A 21,344-nucleotide genomic window follows, 5' to 3' on the forward strand; every position below is an offset into this window, starting at 1 on the left:
AGGTGGCCAAAGTACTGGAGCTTCAGTTTCAACAATAGTCCTTCCAATGGAAATTCAGGGTTAATTTCTTTTAGGATTGACTGGTTTGATCTCCTTGATGCCCAAGGGACTCTCAAGAGTCTTCTCCAGCATGACAATTCAAAAGCATCAATTCTTCAGCACTCAGCCTTCTCTATGGTCCAGGTGGTTCAGATGATAAAGAATCTTCCTGCAGTGCAGGAGACTTAGGTTCAGTCCGTGGGTCAGGAAGATCCCCTGGAGAAGGGAGGTGTAACCCACTCCAGTATTCTTGCCTGGAGAATCCCATGGGCAGAGGAGCCTGGTGGGCTACAGTCCATGGGGTTGCAAAGAATCAGACACAACTGATAAACTAACACATATCCATACATGACTATGGCAAAAACCATAGCTTTGACTATAGGCCTTTGTCAGCAAAGTGATGTCTCTGCTTTTTAACGCATTGTTTAGATTTGTCATATTTTCTTCTAAGGAACAAGCATCTTTTAATTTCATGGCTGCAGTTTCCATCTGCAATGATTTTGGAGCCCATGAAAATAAAATCTGTCAATGATTCCACTTTCTCTCTTTCTGTTTGCCATGAAGTGATGAGACCAGATGCCATGATCTTTATTTTTTGAATGTTGAGTTTTATGCCAGCTTTTTCACTCTCCTCTTTCACCCTCATCAAGAGGCTCTTTAGTTCCTCTTTGCTTTCCCATTAGAGTAGTATCATCTGCATATCTGAGGTTGTTGATATTTCTCTTGGCAATGTTGGTTCAAGCTTGTGATTCATTCAGCTCTATATTTCATATGATGTACACAGAAAATAAGGTAAATAAGCAGGGTGACAATATACAGCCTTGTCACACTCCTTTCCCAATTTTGAACCAGTCTATTTTTCCATATCCAGTTCTAACTTTGTTTCTTGACTGGCATACAGGTTTCACAGGAGACAGGTAAGATGGTCTGGTATTCCCATCTCTAAGAATTTTCCACAGTTTGTTGTGATCCACACAGTCAAAAACTTTAGCTTAGTCAGTGAAACAGAAACAAATGTTTTTCTGGAAATCCTTTGCTTTTGCTATGGTCCAACGAATGTTTGCAGTTTCATCTCTGGTTCCTCTGCCCGTTTTGAAACCCAGGCTGTATTCTGAAAGTTCCTGGTTCATGTATTGCTGAAGCCTAGCTTGAAGGATTTTGAACATAACCATGCTAGCATGTGAAATGAGTGCAATTGTATTACAGTTTGAACATTCTTTGGCATTGCCCTTCTTTGGGATTTAAATGAAAACTAACCTTTCCAGTCCTGTGGCCACTGCTGAGTTTTCCAAATTTGCAAATCAACTATATTCCAATATAAAATAAAACTTTTTTAAAAAGAGATTTTTCCATTGTCCTACAGCTGTTGAAATCCTTTTCTTTGTTTCTCTTTTGTTACCTTTTTTTTCCTTTGGTTCCTTCAAGAATATCTGTTTATCACTGACTTTAGGACTTTAAATATGTTGTCTAGATGGTTGTTGTTTTTATTTACTCTGTTTGGCATTGCCTGAGCTTCTTGAATCTATGATATCTTTTACTAATTTTGAAAAATAATTGACCATTAATTACTTAAATATTCCTTCTTCCCAGTTTTCCTGCTTAGGTTCTGCTGCTGCTGCTGCAAAGTCACCCCAATCATGTCTGACTCTGTGTGACCCCATAGACGGCAGCCCACCAGGTTCCCCCGTCCCCGGGATTCTCCAGGCAAGAACACTGGAGTGGGTTGCCATTTCCTTCTTCAATGCATGAAAGTGAAAAGTGAAAGTGAAGTCGCTCAGTCGTGTCCGACTCTGTGCAACCCCATAGACGTCAGCCCACCAGGCTCCTCCATCCATGAAATTTTCCAGGCAAGAGTACTGGAGTGGGGTGCCATTGCCTTCTCCACTGAGGTTCTAAATACCCATTTATTTGATAGTGTTCTATAGTTCTTGGATGCTCTCTTCTGGTTTAATGTTTTTCTTTTTTAACACTTTGTGTTTCAGTTTGGGTTATTTCCTTTGGCATAGCTTTGAGTTCAGTGATTTTTTTTTCCCTCCCCTGTGTTGAGTTTACCGATGAGCCCATTGAAGTTTTTTTTTTTTTCCATCTCTTTAACTAGGTTTTTCATTTTTATAATTTTCACTTAATTTTTATTATAATTTCTGTATCTATGTTTCAGTTACCCATCTGATCTCATTATACTTATTGCCTGTTTTTGTCTACTAAAGCACTTAAAATATACACATTTATTTAAATATGTTGTTCAGTTCAGTTGCTCAGTCGTGTCCGACTCTATGCAACCCCATGAATTGCAGCACACCAGGCCTCCCTGTCCATCCCCAACTCCCAGAGTTCACTCAGACTCACATCCATCGAGTTGGTGATGCCATCCAGCCATCTCATCCTCTGTCGTCCCCTTCTCCTCCTGCCCCCAATTCCTCCCAACATCAGAGTCTTTTCCAATGAGTCATCTCTTTGTATGAGGTGGCCAAAGTACTGGAGTTTCAGCATTAGCATCATTCCTTCCAAAGAAATCCCAGGGCTGATCTCCTTCAGAATGGACTGGTTGGATCTCCTTGCAGTCCAAGGCACTCTCAAGAGTCTTCTCCAACACCACAGTTCAAAAGCATCAATTCTTCAGCACTCAGCTTTCTTCACAGTTCAACTCTCACATCCGTACATGACCACAGGAAAAACCATAGCCTTGACTAGACGGACTTTTGTTGACAAAGTAATGTCTCTGCTTTTGAATATGCTATCTAGGTTGATCATAACTTTTCTTCCAAGGAGTAAGCATCTTTTAATTTCATGGCCGGAATCACCATCTGCAGTGATTTTGGAGCCCCCCAAAATAAAGTCTGACACTGTTTCCACTGTTTCCCCATCTATTTGCCATGAAGTGATGGGACCAGATGCCATGATCTTCGTTTTCTGACTGTTGAGCTTTAAGCCAACTTTTTCACTCTCCTCTTTCACTTTCATCAAAAGGCTTTTTAGTTCCTCGGTATTAGATAGCTTTAACATCTCTTTCATAATTAATTATGGTCTGCTGATCACTTTATCTCTTGATTTTTTATTTGACTCCTTGTATCCTTTGCAATTTTTTGTTGGTAGCTAGACATCTTATATACAATCATGGAAATTGAAATGAAGCATATTATGTTTAGAAATGAGCAGAAATCTTCAGCGTGGATAGATGATTTAGTCTATCAGAAGCCAAACAAGATCAGGGATTTGTTATATCTGTGGTTACCTACAGTGAACCACAGGCTTCAAACCCCTCTAATGTCACCTTATGTATAAGGTAGGGCTTGCTTTGCCAGAGAGTCCACCTATAATATGTCTGTTGCACCCTCAGACACTGCTTCAGGTCTTCCTTTTGTTCTGAGCATCACAGCATGTTCTTGACTTTTTTCTACCAATGAAGCTTCTGTTACTGTTGTTATTCAACAGTTTTTACTTTGTCAAGCTAGAGGTGAAGGGCTGGAGCAGACATGCTCTTTTTGCTCTGACTAAATCTGTCTTAGACACAGCATAACTGTCTCAGTGGTGGAAAGCCTCAGTAATCCTGCATGTAGGTTGGAGCCAAGCATGTGTTCCTTATCCATCAACAATAGGTAAAGGACTTTCTCATGTTTATTTCTTCTAGTTGCAAAGGTTTTCACCAGTAACTAAAATAACAGCATTTATTCCCCTTCTCTCAGCTGTTTAGAACAAAGACAGGAAAGAATGATCTGGATGAGACTTTGAGCCTTTAGAGTGGCTGCTGTCCTTTCCTTCAGGCTTGCTCTATGTGAATCATTTCCTCAGGCCTCTCACCCTGTCCTCATCATTTTATTGTGAGCAACCAGTGATATCCATGGATTTCATATGAACATGAAATTTCCTTGTTTCTATGGTCTCCAGAGTTAATACGACCTTGCTCTCCACACTTGGCCTGCAGTACTTGTTAAACATTTTTGCTGAATCTGCCTCTTCATTTTCCAATTGATAGGCCACCATTGGCTAGAGTTTCACTCTATCTCTTCTTGATCATACCTGTCTATCCTTAGATTATCAGCTAGTTGTTTTCCTATGACTTTTGCTCTCTGATGGGTTCCAAAATTTGTGAATTTTTCATACTGTGAAGAGCTCTTGTTGTTGTTATTTTTGCAATGGTGGGAGTGATCATTCGCCCAGATGTCTACATCCTAAGTGTTACGTAGTCAAAATATTTACACAATTAAAAAAAACCCCAAATCTATAAAAGTCTCCTTACGCAGTATAAAACAGCAGCTATATTCATTAGGGTCTAGTCAGAAAAACAGAAACTCTACTAACTATTTGAATAGATAATATTATATGTATCACAAGTAGTATGAACATGCAGTGTTTAATATCCCCGGTGCCTCAGTCGTAAAGAATCTGCCTGCCAGTGCAGGAGACTCAGATTCCATTTCTGGGTCAGAAAATCCCCTGGAAGACGAAATGACAGCCCACTCCAGTACTCTTGCCTGGGAAATCCCATGGACAGAGGAGCCTGGCAGGCTACAGTCCACGGGGTCGCAAAGAGCTGGAAATGACTGAGCACAGAGCACACACACAAAGAAAATCTTAGGGAATTTTGCAACAGCTATTAAAATGCTTAAAAGAAAAAAAATAAAAGGAAACCCTCAGGCGACCCATAAGTAGGAGCTCCTGAAACTAACTCTACCCCTGCCTAGGGACAGGGGAATGAGGAGGGGCCTGGGGTTATCAGAGCAGAGAAGTATGCAGATGAGGGCCTGGCTCTGGGACTCAGCCATCTGGTGAACTCACTGCCAGGCTGCTGCTGGCACCTCTAACGGGTATGATAGGCTGATCTGGAGTTGGCAGGAAGAAAAGACAAAGATTGGAACCAATTGGTGTTGTTCATAGGAAGGACCTTATAGGAATGACTCCAAAACAGAAAAAAAAAACAAACTAGAAGCTGCAATTTCTTCTTTTACCTCCTTCCTTCTGGCGTCTCTCCAGTGCATCCTACTGGCATAATTTAACAGTTTGGCAAAGGGGCAATAGTTTTCACAGTCCCAGCCTCACCATCACAAAGCCTATAAAAGGTATGTTTGGAGCTGAAAGGCAATAGCTTAATAACTATCCCACTAGGATTCTTTTATTTTCAACAGGTTAAGTGAATTGTAAGTTAAGATTTTAAAGTGTTTTCAATTTTATAAACTATGCTTCATTAAATACCAATATTTAAATTGTAAAAATTATTCATCTAAATAAATTCACTTTAGCAGAACCAGTATATGTCCAAATTTCTATCATCATTAGGGAAACAACTGTCAGTTTTAAATTCCTATGGCTAAATATTATTCTTTTGGACAGCACATTATTGACAATGATGGAGGAGAACACTTTTAATATTTATTCGTTTTGCTGAATTTCAACTGAGCTGACAGTTGCATTAACTAAGGAGTTTCCACTTAGCTGTTCAGAATATTTATTACTCCAGAAAGTATTTCTTTTAAGAGTATATACTTCAGTTCAGTTCAGTTGAGTTCAGTCCAGTCACTCAGTCGTGTCCGACTCTAAAATAAAGGAAACTTGATCTGCCATAAGTGAGAGGATATATTTTGTTACATGTTTATTAAAATCAAGATCAAAGTCTACAAAAAAAGAGATAGGTAAAGGAAAGGAAAAAGAAGAGAAAGAATATATTTTTGCTTCTCTTTTATTTATACTATCTTTTATTTATATTATTCAAGTGGCTCAGTATAAATTGAATAAGCAATTTTATACTTCAAAGAAGAGGCCACCCATACCAATTACTAGAATTCTTATCAATTCTTATCAAGTTGATAAATTTTTATGGTAGTGCATATTCTAGAATAATATTAATTTCTAAATTTTCACTTTATAATAATAAGTTCCTAGTAAATAGTAGAAGTTTAATAACTGTTATTCAAAATGGTTACATGAATGAACTGAGGAAAAGTGGTCTGGGAAAACGAACAAAACTAAGTATTTTCTGCTCTGGGAAATATGTGGAAAGAAATTCAGCAAGTAAATTCTGTTCATTACAAATGTATATTCAAAATCACATTGGTTATTTTTTTCCAATATAAAAAACCTAGTTAAAATCATATTCACTGTTGGAAATATCACCTTCTCTCTTTGAAAATCTATGTCAATATTATTCATATCAAAATAGCAACTTTATAGATAGATAGACAAACAGGTTGAGTCAAGTTTCACAATTCTTGTACATTTCTGAATTTCTGGGTTGGTGTAGAATATAAAAAGGAAAGATGGGACTTCTTGTTAGTATGGGCAGGTTAGATCTTGAGGAAGAAAACTGAAAATATGACTATGTTTACCACAGGTTGATAAAATGGATCCTGCTGGTTATATAAATTCTGTAATAAATTTGAGAATAGAGTATACGCTCTTGAAAGGAAGAGGGTAAATTGGAAAGCATATATATTGCATCAGGGTTGAAAACTTAATTATAAAGAATTTTCCTTTAGAAAATTTGCTAAGACTCTCTATAGTTATTGATTCAACTTTTCTTTGTTACTTTTATTATGTTTTAGAGGTAGATCATCCTTTCTTTGAGGTTTTTTTTTTTTCTTCTTTTTTGATTCAATGAAAGCCAGCATAGCCAGGAAATTGGGTTCTTCCACTGAAGACACTTATCAGACTGTTTCAAATTGCTTTGGCTTGGAGACAGAGAAAGTCAGCTTCAGTAAAAGCGCTATTTATTTTAAAAGGAAATATTCTTTTTGTAATCCTAATCAGAATTCATTCCTGATACTTTAGAAAATGTGTCCACAATCCAAAGTTAGCATCGCTATTTTATCTTAATAGTATGTTAAAAAACTTTAGTACAAATACACACACATACAGTATTCAGAAATATTTTGTCCCGCATTTTATCACCAAATAACTTTTCGGTTGAACAAGGGGCTTTTTTTCTGAAAATACATATACAGAATTTATTCTGTTCCCTCTATAGATAAATCCTAGGTAGAGATTTGTGTAAATGATGTATCGAAATTCATCTCAACATCTCTCCATCTCAAATCAAAGATGATAACAACCTATAATTTTATTCATGAAACAGGTGGCTAAGTATAAATTTGACTGGTATAAAATATCTTTCAGTTAAAATGAACCAAATTGTACACAGGAGCTCCTCTAGTTTCTCTGACAGAGTTTTCACTATTCTGTCATCTCTCTGATACACAAAAGGAGCTATTCTTATTTTACTTCATTTAAAAAATTTTATCCAGATTTCATAGTTATCCTCAATGTGTGGGTTGGTATAAACTGCCATGATAAAAACAGGAATTCTTTGGGTGATTTCTTTAAATATTTCCCTGTTTCATTTCTCTCTTGTTTCACTTAAACTCTTACCAGTTGGCTGATTTATATTTGGGGCCAATTTTCCAATTTTATTATTATTTATTGCAATCCTTTTTCTAACAAGGGAATTACACAATTTTATTTTTTTAAAACATTTCTTTCTAGCTCTTTCCCCTCACTTCCTCTCTCATTCCCTCCCTCTTTTTCTCTCCCTTCCTTTCTGTTCCTCTCTCTCCACTTACAACTTTTTTAATTTTTAAAGTTTAATTTTCAATTTTTTTCTTTACATATATTTATTTCATAGATACAATATCTTCTCTATTTTATGAGGACAACAATTTTTATTTCCTTTGTTATTTTAATCATCCTGATGAGATATACTTTAAAAGCCACATAATATTAATATATACAGCTTGCATTTTAAGTTTAATGAGCTGACCTGCCTTTTGAGAAACCTGTATGCAGGTCATGAAGCAACAGTTAGAACTGGACATGGAACAACAGCCTGGTTCCAAAAAGGAAAAGGAGTACATCAAGGCTGTACATTGTCACTCTGCTTACTTAACTTATATGCAGAGTACGTCATTAGAAATGCTGGGCTGGATGAAGCACAAGCTGGAATCAAGACTGCCAGGAGAAATATCAATGACCTCAGATATGCAGATGACACCATGCTTATGGCAGAAAGTGAAGAGGAACTAAGGAGACTCTTGATGAAAGTGAAAGAGGAGAGTGAAACAGTTGGCTTAAAGCTCAACATTCAGAAAACTAAGATCATGGAATCTGGCCCCATCACTTCATGGCAAATAGATGGGGAAACAATGGAAACAGTGGCTGACTTTATTTTTCTAAGCTCCAAAATCACTGCAGATGGTGATTTCAGTCATGAAATTAAAACACACTTGCTGTTTGGAAGAAAAGTTATGACCAACCTAGATAGCATATTCAAAAGTAGAGACATTAGTTTGCCAACAAATGTCCGTCTAGTCAAGGCTATGGTTTTTCCAGTGGTCATGTATGGATGTGAGAGTTGGACTATAAAGAAAGCTGAATGCCAAAGAATTGATGCCTTTGAACTGTGGTGTTGGAGAAGACTCTTGAGAGTGCCTTGGACTGCAAGGAGATTCAGCCAGTCCATCCTAAAGGAGATCAGTCCTGGGTGTTCATTGAAAGGACTGATGTTGTAGCTGAAACTCCAATACTTTGGCCACCTGATGTGAAGAGCTGACTTATTTGAAAAGACCCTGATGCTGGGAAAGCTTGAGGGCAGGAGGAGAAGGGGACCGCAGAGGATGCAATGGTTGGATAGCATCACCGACTCAGTCGACATGGGTTTGGGTGAACTCTGGGAGTTGGTGATGGACAGGGAGACCTGGCGTGCTTTGGTTCATGGAGTCTCAGGGAGTTGAACATGACTGAGCAACTGAACTGAACTGAATAAATACCTACTCATATAATCACCATCTCAATTATGATGCAGAGTTTTGCTATCATCTCTTACCTCTTGCAGTCATTATCACATAAAATTCAAGAACATAGTTTATCTTTTCTTTGTCTGAATATAAAATGATATTTTATGCTTTTGCCTCTGGATAAAATTCAAGTTTACAGCTTGGCACTATTATGAGTAAAGTGTGTGTTCAGTCAGTCAGTCATGTCTGATTCTTTGTGACCCTATGGACTGTATGCAGCTTGCCAGGTTCCTCTGTCCATAGGATTTCCCTGGCAAGATTACTGGAGTGGGTTGCCATTTCCTACTCCAAGGGATCTTCCTGACCCAAGTATTGAATCCCTATCTCTTGCACTGCAGGCAGATTCTTTACTACTGAGCTACCAGGGATGCTTAGTACAATCATTTGTGTACACATAATATGCAAATACTTAGGAGTTGAATTGCTGAGTCATACTTTCACTTTATGAGGGATTGAAGGGCTTTTCCAAAGAAATGTTATCATTTAATATTCACATCTGCAATGCATTATCTGATATTATCAATATTTTAATTTTAAGTGGATATGAAGTGGTACATATTATAGTGTGGCTCTTGCTGATGATCAGTGAGGTTCCATTCTCTTTCCATACATTCTTTTTTTTTTAATTTTTTTTTAGTTTTTATTTTTAAATTTTAAAATCTTTAATTCTTACATGCATTCCCAAACATGAACCCCCTCCCACCTCCCTCCCCATAACATCTTTCTGGGTCATCCCCATGCACCAGCCCCAAGCATGCTGCATCCTGCGTCAGACATAGACTGGCGATTCAATTCACATGATAGTATACATGTTAGAATGTCATTCTCCCAAATCATCCCACCCTCTCCCTCTCCCTCTGAGTCCAAAAGTCCGTTATACACATCTGTGTCTCTTTCCCTGTCTTGCATACAGGGTCGTCATTGCCATCTTCCTAAATTCCATATATATGTGTTAGTATACTGTATTGGTGTTTTTCTTTCTGGCTTACTTCACTCTGTATAATCGGCTCCAGTTTCATCCATCTCATCAGAACTGATTCGGAACTGTCCATACATTCTTTAGTCATCTACATATTTTCTTCTGTGAAATATTCTCTTTTTTTTTGAAGTATTCTCTTTTATAAGTATGCATGTATTTACCTATTAAAAAATACAGGATTAAAAATACCATATTCTGGATAGAAATCCTTTTATAGACACATATTTAAAAAAATATTTTCCCATTTTGTATTTCCTCTTTTATTTAGTCCCCTAGTAACAAAGATTTTCAGCTCATTGAATAAAATTTATCAATTTTTACCTTTATGGTTAACTGCTTTTTAATATTCTGTCAAGAAATACTTAAAATATTTTCTCTCACATTTTTTTTCTAGTTGTTTTATGCTTTAGCATTAACTTACATATTTGGGTTCATGTTTCTCTTCAATTAATTTCCTTTGAGGTAGGGAGAGAAGTTTATTTTTCTCTATCTTTATTTCCACTTGTTATAGTTCAGTTGCACAGTCGTGTCTGACTCTTTGCCTCCCCAGAGACTGCAGCACAGCAGGCTTCCCTGGCCATCCCAAACTTCTGGAGCCTGTTTAAACTCATGTCCATTGAGTCAGTGATGCCATCCAACCATCTCATCCTCTGTCTTCCCCTTCTCCTCCTGCCTTTAAACTTTCCCAGCATCAGGGTCTTTTCCAATGAGTTAGTTTTTTGCATCAGGTGACCAAAGTATTGGAGCTTCAGCATTAGTCCTTCCAATGAATATTAAAGATTGAATTCCTTTAAAGACTGGTTTGATCTCCCTTGCAGTCCAAAGGACTCTCAAGAGTCTTCTCCAACATCACAGTTCAAAAGCATCAATTATTTAGTACCCAACCTTCATTATGGTCCTGCTCTCACATCCATACATGACTACTGGAAAAATCAGCTTTGACTAGATGGACCTTTGTCGGCAATGTAATGTCTCTGTTTTTTTAATATGCTATCTAGGTTTATCATAGCTTTTCTTCTAAGGAGCAAGTGTCTTTTAATTCATGGCCACAGTCACCATTTGAAGTGATTTTGGAGCCCAAGAAAATAAATTCTGTTTCCGTTGTTTCCCCATCTATTTGCCATGAAGTAAGGGGACTGGATATCATGACCTTAGTATTTTGAATATTGAGTTTTAAGCCAGTTTTTCAGGCTCTCCTTTTTCACCGTCATTAAAAGGCTGTTTAATTCCTCTTCACTTTCTGCCATAAGGGTGGTGTCATCTGCATATCTGAGGTTATTGATATTTCTCTAAATAATCTTGATTCCAGCTTGTGCCTTATCCAGCCAGGCATTTCACATGATGTACCCTGCATGTAAGGTAAATAAGCAGGGTGATAATATACAGCCTTGACGTACTCCTTTCCCAATTTGAAATCAGTCTGTTGTTCCATGTCCAGTTCTAACTATTGCTTCTTGACCTGTATACAGATTTCTCAGGAGGCAAGCAAGGTGGCCTGATATTCCCATCTTTTTAGGAATTTTCCAGTTTATGACTCAGCATACATACATACATAGGTCACTAGACCTTCCCTGGTGGCTCAGATGGTAAAGAACCGGCCTTCAATTCAGGAGACCTGTGTTTGATCCCTGGATCAAGAAGATTCCCTGGAGAAGGGAATGGCTATACAGTCCAGTATTCTTGCCTGGAGCATTCCATGGACAGAGGAGCCTGGTAGGCTATAGTCCATAGGTCACTAAGGCCTATTTACTTTCTTTAATGCTTATTCTCAATTTTCTAATTGATTTATCTGATTAGATATTACATAAATCCAATTACTTGATTCTATAATTCCTGTGGATATATCAAGTTGAGTTTCCATTTTCTAAGGCTCTAAAGCATTCTGCTGTTAAGCTTAACATGAACTTTGTATTTCAGTTGTTATAAAACCTTACTTATTAAGATCATATTATTTTTCATTACTTATTGTATGTATTCACAATACTGTTTTTAAAATTTGCAAAATCTATTATCTGAACAATTTGGGGGTCTCTTTCTACTTATTACATTTTTTTGGCTATGAATCACAATTTTCTACCTTCTAGAAATATAGTGTTTTTATTATATATATAGGACAGTAATATTGATATATAATACAGATGCTGATTTTTTTTTTCTCTACAAAGTGTAGAGATTTTTTTTCCTGGAAGATTAGTGACTGGTCTCTTTGAACAGATCTGGGTTTTGTTTTATGTTTTGTTGAGGTGGGCTGGTAGAAAGTTCAAAGGACTTACCAAGCACCTCTAACATGTTGAGACTCAAACTCCTAAGGTCTAAAGATGGCTTTGTGATAGGACATGGGTTTTATTCCTAAGGCACAATCCTGCTGATATCTTAATTAAACGTTCAGGTGCTGAAAAGGTCTCCACTCTGCTTGTGCTTGAATTAAATGTCTGCTACCATTGTCTGATTTCTGTTTATTTTGTTCTACTCTCAACCTAGGAACAGCTCAGAATTTCATATGATCTTACCTGGAAAAATCATAATTCCATTCTCAGCCAGTGACTTGTAGGAAGATGTCACACAGAGTTCTGCTTCCCCCTCACCCCTGCACTTTATCCCCCTTACTCAGATAATTCCTTTTTAGTGATTGCAGACTGTAGCTGCTTTAGTAGGCAGATCCTGATCTCTGCTTTCTCAGCTCAGAAACTTTGAATTTTTCTTCTCTGTTCCACAATTAGGAAATTGTTCCTGGACAGGGTGCTGAGATAAATATAGGGCTTACTCATGAGTTCCTTTCATTCAGAGATTGCAGTTTTGAGTGCCCATTATCCTATGCTTCAAAAATAGTTGTCTCAGAGGCAAAATTATTATATAGTGCAGGGAAAAAGACATGTGTGGTATTTAGATTGAACAATAGTAATGCTTACATGGTTTTGAAATGTCAAATGACTATACTACCTAAGGTTATCGACAGATTCACTGCCATCCCTTTAAAATTTCCAGTGTCTTGTTTTTTGTTTTCGCTTTTTGCAGATCTAGACAACAACAAAAATCTTTTTTTCTATAATAGCTTATCTATTTTTAATTGGAGGCTAATTACTTTTATTGGGGTGGTTTTTTCCATACATCAACATGAATCAGCCATGGGTGTACATGTGTCCCCCTGACCCAAATCTCCCTCCAACGCCATATCATTCCTCTCGGTTGTCCCAGTACATTGGGTTTGAGTGCCCTCTTTCATGCCTCAGACTTGGGCTGGTCATGTTTCACATATGGTAATATACATATTTCAATGCTATTCTCAAATCATCCTATCCTTGCCTTTTCCCAGAGTCCAAAAGTCTGTTCTTTACATCTGTGTCTCTTTTGCTGTCTTGCATTTGGGATCATCATTACTATCTTTCTAAATTCCATAGATATTCATTAATATACTGTATTGGTGTTTTTCTTTCTTACTTATTTCACTCTGTATAATAGGCTCCAGTTTCATCCCCCTCATTAGAACAGACTCAAATGTCCTTTTTAATAGCTAAGTAATATTCCATTGTGTATATATATCACAATTTTCTTATCCATTCATATCTATGGGTATCCATGCCATGGTTGGGAAGAACCCCTGGAGAAGGGAATGGCTATGCACTGCAGTATTCTTTCCTTGAGAATGGACAGAGGAGCCTAGTGGGCTACAGTCCCCGGGGTTGCAAAGAGTAGGACACAGCTGATTAACACTACCCTTTGTTTCTGTAGGGGAAAGGGAAATGGGATTTTGCTATGTGCATAATTTTATTTTTGTTTTCCTTTTACAGAAAAATTGTGAAACAAACACAAGTGTACACCCTGATACAGCATCAGATATACAGAGATTCTCAGTTGTATTAACAGTGCAGAAAACTATTCTAGGCACTGTCATACCATTATTTTCAGTTCAATATGTCAGTATAGTCTATCTGTGTAAGAAATAGAAACAGAGAAATAAAACTGGTTATCTCTGCTCATGCCAATGTGAGAAAAGGATACAGCCATCAGTAAATGGTACAATAGAAAGGAGAATTCAATCTTTATTCACCAAGCTTCTAAAACAGTAAACCTGAATCACATAGTAATCTTGGCACATAATTTTTTTTCTGGAGAGTGAGAGATTTTGTTGCATTATCCTAACTAAAAGTGATGTGCAGTGTTTCATGTTTACAATGAAGACTGTTCAAATTATTTTACCTTAGGAGTATGAGAACTGCATGAATATTCCATCAGCTAGTTCAGTTCAGTCGCTCAGTCATGTCCAATTTTTTGTGACTGCATGGACTGCATCACGCCAGGCTTCCCTGTTCATTACCAACTCCAGGAACTTGCTCAAACACATGTCCATTGAGTTGGTGATGACATCCAACCATCTCATCCTCTGTTGTTCCCTTCTCCTTTTGCCTTCAATCTTTGCCAGCAAGAGGGTCTTTTCCAATGAGTCAGTTCTTTGCCCCAAGTGACCTAACTATTAGAGCTTCAGCTTCAGCATCAGTCCTTCTAATGAATATTCAGGACTGATTTCCTTTAGGATTGACTGGGTTGATTTTTGTGCATTCTGATGGACTCTCAAGTGTCTTCTCCAGCAACACATTTCAAAAGCAACAATTCTTCAGTGCTGAGCTTTCTTTATAGTACAACTCTTACATCCATACATGACCACTGGAAAAACTGTAATCTTGGATAGACAGAACTTTGTTGACAAAGTAATATCTCTGCTTTTTAATATGCTGTATAGGTTGGTCATAGCTTTTCTTCCAAGGAGTAAGCATCTTTTAATTTCATGGCTGCAGTCACCATCTGCAGTGATTTTGGAGCCCCCCAAAATAAAGTCTGTCACTGTTTCCACTGTTTCCCCATCTATTTGCCACAGCAATGGGACCATATGCCATGATTTAGTTTCTTTTTTTATTTTTTAAATTTATTTATTTTAGTTGGAGGCTAATTACTTATAGTATTGTAGTGGTTTTTGCTCTACATTGACATGAATCAGCCATGGGTGTACATGTGTTCCCCATCCTAAACCCTCCTCCAATCCCTCTGGGTCATCCCAGTGCACCAGCCCTGAGCACCCTGTCTCATGCATTGAACCTGGACTGGTGATCTGTTTCATATATAATAATATACATGTTTCAATGCTATTCTCTCAGCCTTCAGAATGTTAGAAAATAATAGCAAATGAAACAACTGACAAAGAATTAATCTCAAAAATATACAAGCAACTCCTGTAGCTCAATTCCAGAAAATAAATGACCCAATCAAAAATGGCCAAAGGACTAAACAGACAGTTCTCCAAAGAACACATACAGATGGCTAACAAACACATGAAAAGATGCTCAACATCACTCATTATCAGAGAAATGCAAACCAAAACCACAATGAGGTACCATTTCACGCCAGTCAGAATGATTGCTATCCAAAACTCTACAAACGATAAATGCTGGAGAGGATGTGGAGAAAAGATAACCCTCTTACACTGTTGGTGGGAATGCAAACTAGTACAGCCACTATGGAGAACAGTGTGGAGATTCCTTTAAAAACTGGAAATAGAACTGCCTTATGACCCAGCAAGCCCACTGCTGGGCATACACACTGAGGAAACCAGAACTGAGAGAGACATGTGTACCCCAATGTTCATCACAGCACTGTTTATAATAGCCAGGACATGGAAGCAACCTAGATGTCCATCAGCAGACAAATGGATGAGAAAGCTGTGGTACATATACACAATGGAATATTACTCAGCCATTAAAAAGAATGCATTTGAATCAGTTCTAATGAGGTGGATGAAACTGGAGCCTATTATACAGAGTGAAGTAAGCCAGAAAGAAAAACACCAATGCAGTATACTAACACACACACACACACACACACACACACACACACACACATATATATATAATTTAGAAAGATGGTAATGCGAGACAGCAAAAGAGATACAGATGTATAGAACAGTCTTTTGGACTCTGTGGGAGAAGGTGAGGGTGGGAGGATCTGAGAATATAGCATTGAAACATGTATCATATATGAAACAGATTTAGTTTCTTGAATGTTGAGTTTTAAGCCAGCTTTTCTACTCCCCTCTTTCACCTTCATCAAGAATCTCTTCAGTTCCTCTTCCCTTTCTGCCATAAGAATGGTGTCATCTGCATATCTGAGGTTATTGATATTTCTCCTGGAAATCTTGATTCTGGCTTGTGATTCATCCAGCCCAATATTTCACAAGATGTACTCTGCATGCAAGGTAAATAAGCAATGACAATATGCAGCCTTGTTGTAATCCTTTCCCAGTTTGGAAACAGTCTGGTGTCCCATGTCTCATTCTAACTGTTGCTTCTTGACCTTCATACAGATTTCTCAGGAAGCAAGTAAGGTGCTCTGGTATTGCCATCTCTTTAAGAATTTTCTACAGTACAGTGATCCACACAGTCAAAGACTGTAGTGTAGTCAATGAAGCAGAAGTAGATGTTTTTCTGGAGTTCTCTTGCTTCTCTTTATATATATATAAATAAATAGGCATGTCCATGTTTCAATATATCTTTGTTTATAGAAATGGGCCACAATCTGTGTTTGTCCTGGCCAGTCATAATATGTTAATAGTTGCTCTAGACTGTTTTTGATTTTTCCAATATTCTTGCTAAATGTTTAATAATTTTGTCCATGATTCTGTGTGTACTTCTGCCTATTCTTTTTTTTTTTTTTTTTTTTGTTCTTTTTGTCTTGTCTGTAACAGTTGGGTAACTTGAGATCTAGAAAAATGAGATGTTGGTTTGGAATGTGAAAAGAATAAGATGACTGACCATTATTGGACTTTGTATCCATAGTTTGTCCTTGTTTTAATAACCCCTTTCAACATCCTCCTTAGTCTCTCACATTCTTACAGATGGAGATGCTCTAGTTTTATATTAGGAAGGAAGCTTAAGAGGGTAATATAAATTTGGAGCTTATGAAGTTTTCCCAATTAAAATTGTTTCATGAAATAGGTTTGAATTCGTAATCTCTTCCAACTTTTCATGGCAGTCTACATGCTGTTTATCAATAAAATCCCATAAAATTCTGTAAAACAAACAAGTAATCATATAACTTTCTTATCTCTAGATTTATAAAGGATATAGTTATAGGAAAGATGAATCCTGGTAGGAAAAACACCAGAGATGAGGGTTCAAAATAGCTAGACCAGCTTAAATAAGCATTTTACAAGTTCTTATGGAGACAAAGAAGAAAATGAAAAGAATGTAGCTCATTATAAGTTATGTCTTCCTCTTAAACATAGATGAGCACTAAGCAGTCCCTGAGAAACATTCTTCATTTAAAGAGAAATGACATTAAATTTATTTCTAAAATGGATTATTACTGCCATTTTCACTTGCATGCTGCCAGTGCTTCATGTTTTAGATAAGTAGAGGGTAAAAAATCACAGAGTAACAGTAAATTTCAGCAAGTGCATATATTTATTAGATGTTCATTTGATAGTGGGTGAGACCCATAAAGAGGAAGTTATGTCCCCTTGCATGCCTGTTTAACAATCTTAAATATTTAAATATGCTTGTTGGAATTGTGGTTGAATTAAGTGGTGTGTGTGTATATATATGCATGATCTTGGAATTCCTGGTGCAAAAAGTTTTCTGAATTCACCCACTATGTCAGTTTAATGCCTTTGAGAAATAGACACCACCGTAGCATCAGAAGTACCAGATAGATAGTTATTGAGAGACATGCCTGTGAGAGAGAAAGGAGACAGTAGAGGGAGTAGAAGTAGGAAGAGCCTCCAGACCAAGGGGCAGGTCTGAAAGTTGCGAAAGCAGATGGAAATATTAGATGAGAAAGCTGCAGACGCAGTACAGTTCTGAGAAAATCTCAGCCAAGCTGAAAGGGAGTTCCCAAGCGTAAGTGGTCCATTGGAAGAGTACCACATTAGGCAGGGGTGGCTTGGCTCTAGCCCTCCATTATGTTCAGTTCTTTGAGTAGCCCATGGAAAGCATGTCTATGGTGTGAATACTTGAAAATCCAAAAGTACTTCAACTGAAGCCCATGAGTCAACTGTGCTCTTTGCTCACAGCAAGCTGTCATGTAAACTATCTGAATGGCACAATGACAAGGTCACCTAATAGAGAGTCTACATCTTCACACTGGAACTGCAACATGTGTAAGCAATTTTAGCAGTCAGAAGTGTTTCTTCTGCAGAGTGTTTTCGTAAAATGGAATGTATTTTAGTTAATATTTACATTTGCACACATCATACAGTAATAGGAATATGATCCCCAACCCAAACAGTGCTTGAAATATGAAAGATGTTCAGGCTAAGTCTGAGAATAAAAGCATGTAGTTTTCCACATTTCTTATTTCAGAAAGTTCTTCAGTTCATTCATTTTACTATCTTGTCTAGTTCATCCCTATTGACTTTAAATACCCCTAAACATTTTTTAGTTATAATCTTTATCTTGAGCTTTTGAAGAATACTTGGTCTGCACTCTTTAAAACCTGTGAAGTGTATGTTATATCAACACAGAGTTATACACCGATTAGGCTAATCAGCCCTAAACTGGCACTCTGGAATCAATGCATGGCTACAATACTTTCTAGCTATGAGAATTTTGGACAGCCACGTAATTTCTCCCTGCCTTAATTTCCTTGTCTATAAAATCAAAATTGATATAGCACCAAATTATAGAGTTGTTATGAAGGTTAAAAGCAGTGTGGTAGATATTAAGAGCAAAGTCTGTACATAGTAAATGCTCAGAAAAGCCAATATTATCCATGTTGTTATTATTAACATGGATCAAAAGCTATAATATATGATGAGTAAAGCACTAACAATGTCTCCACTAGGGGAAAGACTGATAAAGTTTCTATAATTGGGTCAGCAATTGAAAATGCTGTCATATGAAAAGTGAATATAATCTGGGCTCAACTGTCCTAGGACCAGCAGAGATGAAAGTGGAGAAGATAGTTTCTGCAGGGTGCGCTCCACAGAAAGAGAGAGGCAGTGGAACTTCCCTCAGCAAAGCCGGGGGGTCCCAAGGAGAGATGAGCCTGCTGTCCGCCAACCCAGCCCCTCAGCAAGCAGAGACAATCAGACGCGACAGGGGTTCCATCTAAGCAGTTCCGCTTTATTGCCACAAACTCTTGGTTTATATAGGCAAACACGGGGGTTTTGCAAGGGACTTTCCATAGTTGCACCAATCACGTTAAAGGTCGAATCATAATATGCCATAGTTGCACCAATCACGTTAAAGGTCAAATCGTAATATGCCATAGTTGCACCAATCACGTTAAAGGTCAAATCGTCATGCGCCTTCATTGTAACAGGAGTCTATGGTGATCACGCACTGTCCACGTGCGTGGAAATCAAGAGAGCCAATCAAAAACTGTAACATAGACCACGCCCCTATCTCTTCCACCAGGCGCCATCTTAGTTTCCTACCACAAAGCTAACCCATCTTTTTTAAGGTTTCCCATTTAGGGCCCCACAAGTCTAGGTAAACAAAAGAGTTCAAACACAGCAAAGAAGGAAGATATAAATAATAATTTCTGATTTGTGTAAAATATCATGTGCATGAAGGGAGATGGTGAAAAAGAAAGATGGCTATTCTGAGACCAAACAAAACCCTGGATGACATACTAAAGATATCCGAGTAATATAGCTTGTCCTGCCATAGAATTGGGGCCAGGAGCATATCTGGGCAAGAGAATGGTAAATTCAGAGATGACTCTTAGAAGACTACTTTGATAGCAATATGGGAGAAGTAACAGAGAGTGATGGCAATATGGAAGATGTAATAGAGAGGAAAAGGGGCAAGAGATGACAAAGAGATAAGTCATCTCATGTAACTGTCCAAAAATCATTTCTTATGAAGAACTGAGCTAGTTTTGTGGCCTGAGAGTGGAAGGGTTGTGATGTAAAAGAGAAGTACTTCCAAAGTAAAATCTATGGACCTCGGAGGATAATCAGATATGAGAGACAGAAAGAACCTCATTCATCAATTTAATCCTGTACTCATTCCTCAGATATTTATTGTCTATTTTGTGCCAGATAATGATCTAAGGTCTGGCACCAAGAGACTGACATGCAGTCTTCTGCAAGAAATGCACTCTTAAACAGAGCATTACATTGCAGAATGCTCATTACTATATTAGGTACAAGTGTGATAGACATGTTGTCTAGTGTGGCTTAACAAGGATGTAACAACACTATAGGTTTGGTCTAAGTGACTGCACAGATTATGATGTCATTAACAGAATGATGATGAGAGGAATCAGTTTTGTAACAGATAATAAGGAGCTTGTTTTACATGTGGTAAGGTATGGTGTGCTCAGTCGTATTCAACTCTTTGTGACCCTATAGACATAGCCCGCCATGCTCCTCTCTCTATGGAATCTTCCAGGCAAGAATACTTGAGTGGGTTGCCATTTCTTACTCCAGGGGATCTTCCTGATGCAGGGATTGAACCTAAGTTTCCTGCTTTGGCAGGCAGTTCTTTACCACTGTGCTACCCAGGAACCATGTTAAGGTGTCACCAGACCAAATATAGAAAGCTGACTTAAAATACCACATGACTGATACATGTTACTAAGAATGTTTTCTCCAAATCAAGCACATTTGAAAATATTTTAATGCAAGCCATGACAACTGTATCAAGTCCTTCATGCATCTAAATTATCTTCATAAGTAATACAATTTATTTTTTAATTAATTTTAAATGGAAGCTAATTACTTTACAATATTGTAGTGGTTTTTGCTATACAGTGACATGAATCAGCCATGGGTGTACATATGTTCCCCACCCTGAATATAATTTAAAAACACATGATTTTCAAAGGAGACTTCTAGTATCAGAAATTCTTTCATTATTAAAAGATGAAGAAATATTGATTTAACATTTTAAACACAACAAGGATCCTAACATTATCTGGCTGTTTTTATTAGCTATGTTTTTGACTTTCAAAATAAGACGGAAAAATCACACTGACTGTTAATGCTGGTGAGTCTTTGGTGGCTACCTTTTAAACTATCATTTAAAGAGTAAAGTCTTGGGAGAAGGAAAGAAGCTACATCATGTACTCTGCTCCTTTCTGTACTGTATCACAATCCCTTTCACTGAGCTTAAATTAAAAGCTTACTCCATTTTAGAACCATCACCCTCCAGAAAAACACAGAGATTTCCAGATACTTAGAAACAAAATCCAAAATTTTGAGAGTTATCAAAAAAATTATTCTTAGCCAGGTAAGAAATTGTGCATTACAATGTAGAAATAAAACTATTACTATGCACTTGGTAAAATAAAAGTAATCAACACCTGTACTCCCCAACCCCAAAATAACTAGCATTATGAATATATCCTATAAATCAGTAACTAAAGAGTGCTATAAATCAACAAATGAAGCCGGCAATTAATACGTTTCTCAAACTAGTTAACTTATACTTTAAGCAATTTACACTTTAGACTAAAGATGTTTTAAATTATTTGTGTATTTTCCTATAGTAGCCACATGATTAAGAAGAAAATCTATATTTCACTCTGAATTACTATTTACAAATCCACTT

The sequence above is a fragment of the Ovis aries genome, chromosome 25 (assembly GCF_016772045.2).
Source record: "Ovis aries strain OAR_USU_Benz2616 breed Rambouillet chromosome 25, ARS-UI_Ramb_v3.0, whole genome shotgun sequence".
Classification (NCBI taxonomy): Eukaryota; Metazoa; Chordata; class Mammalia; order Artiodactyla; family Bovidae; genus Ovis; species Ovis aries.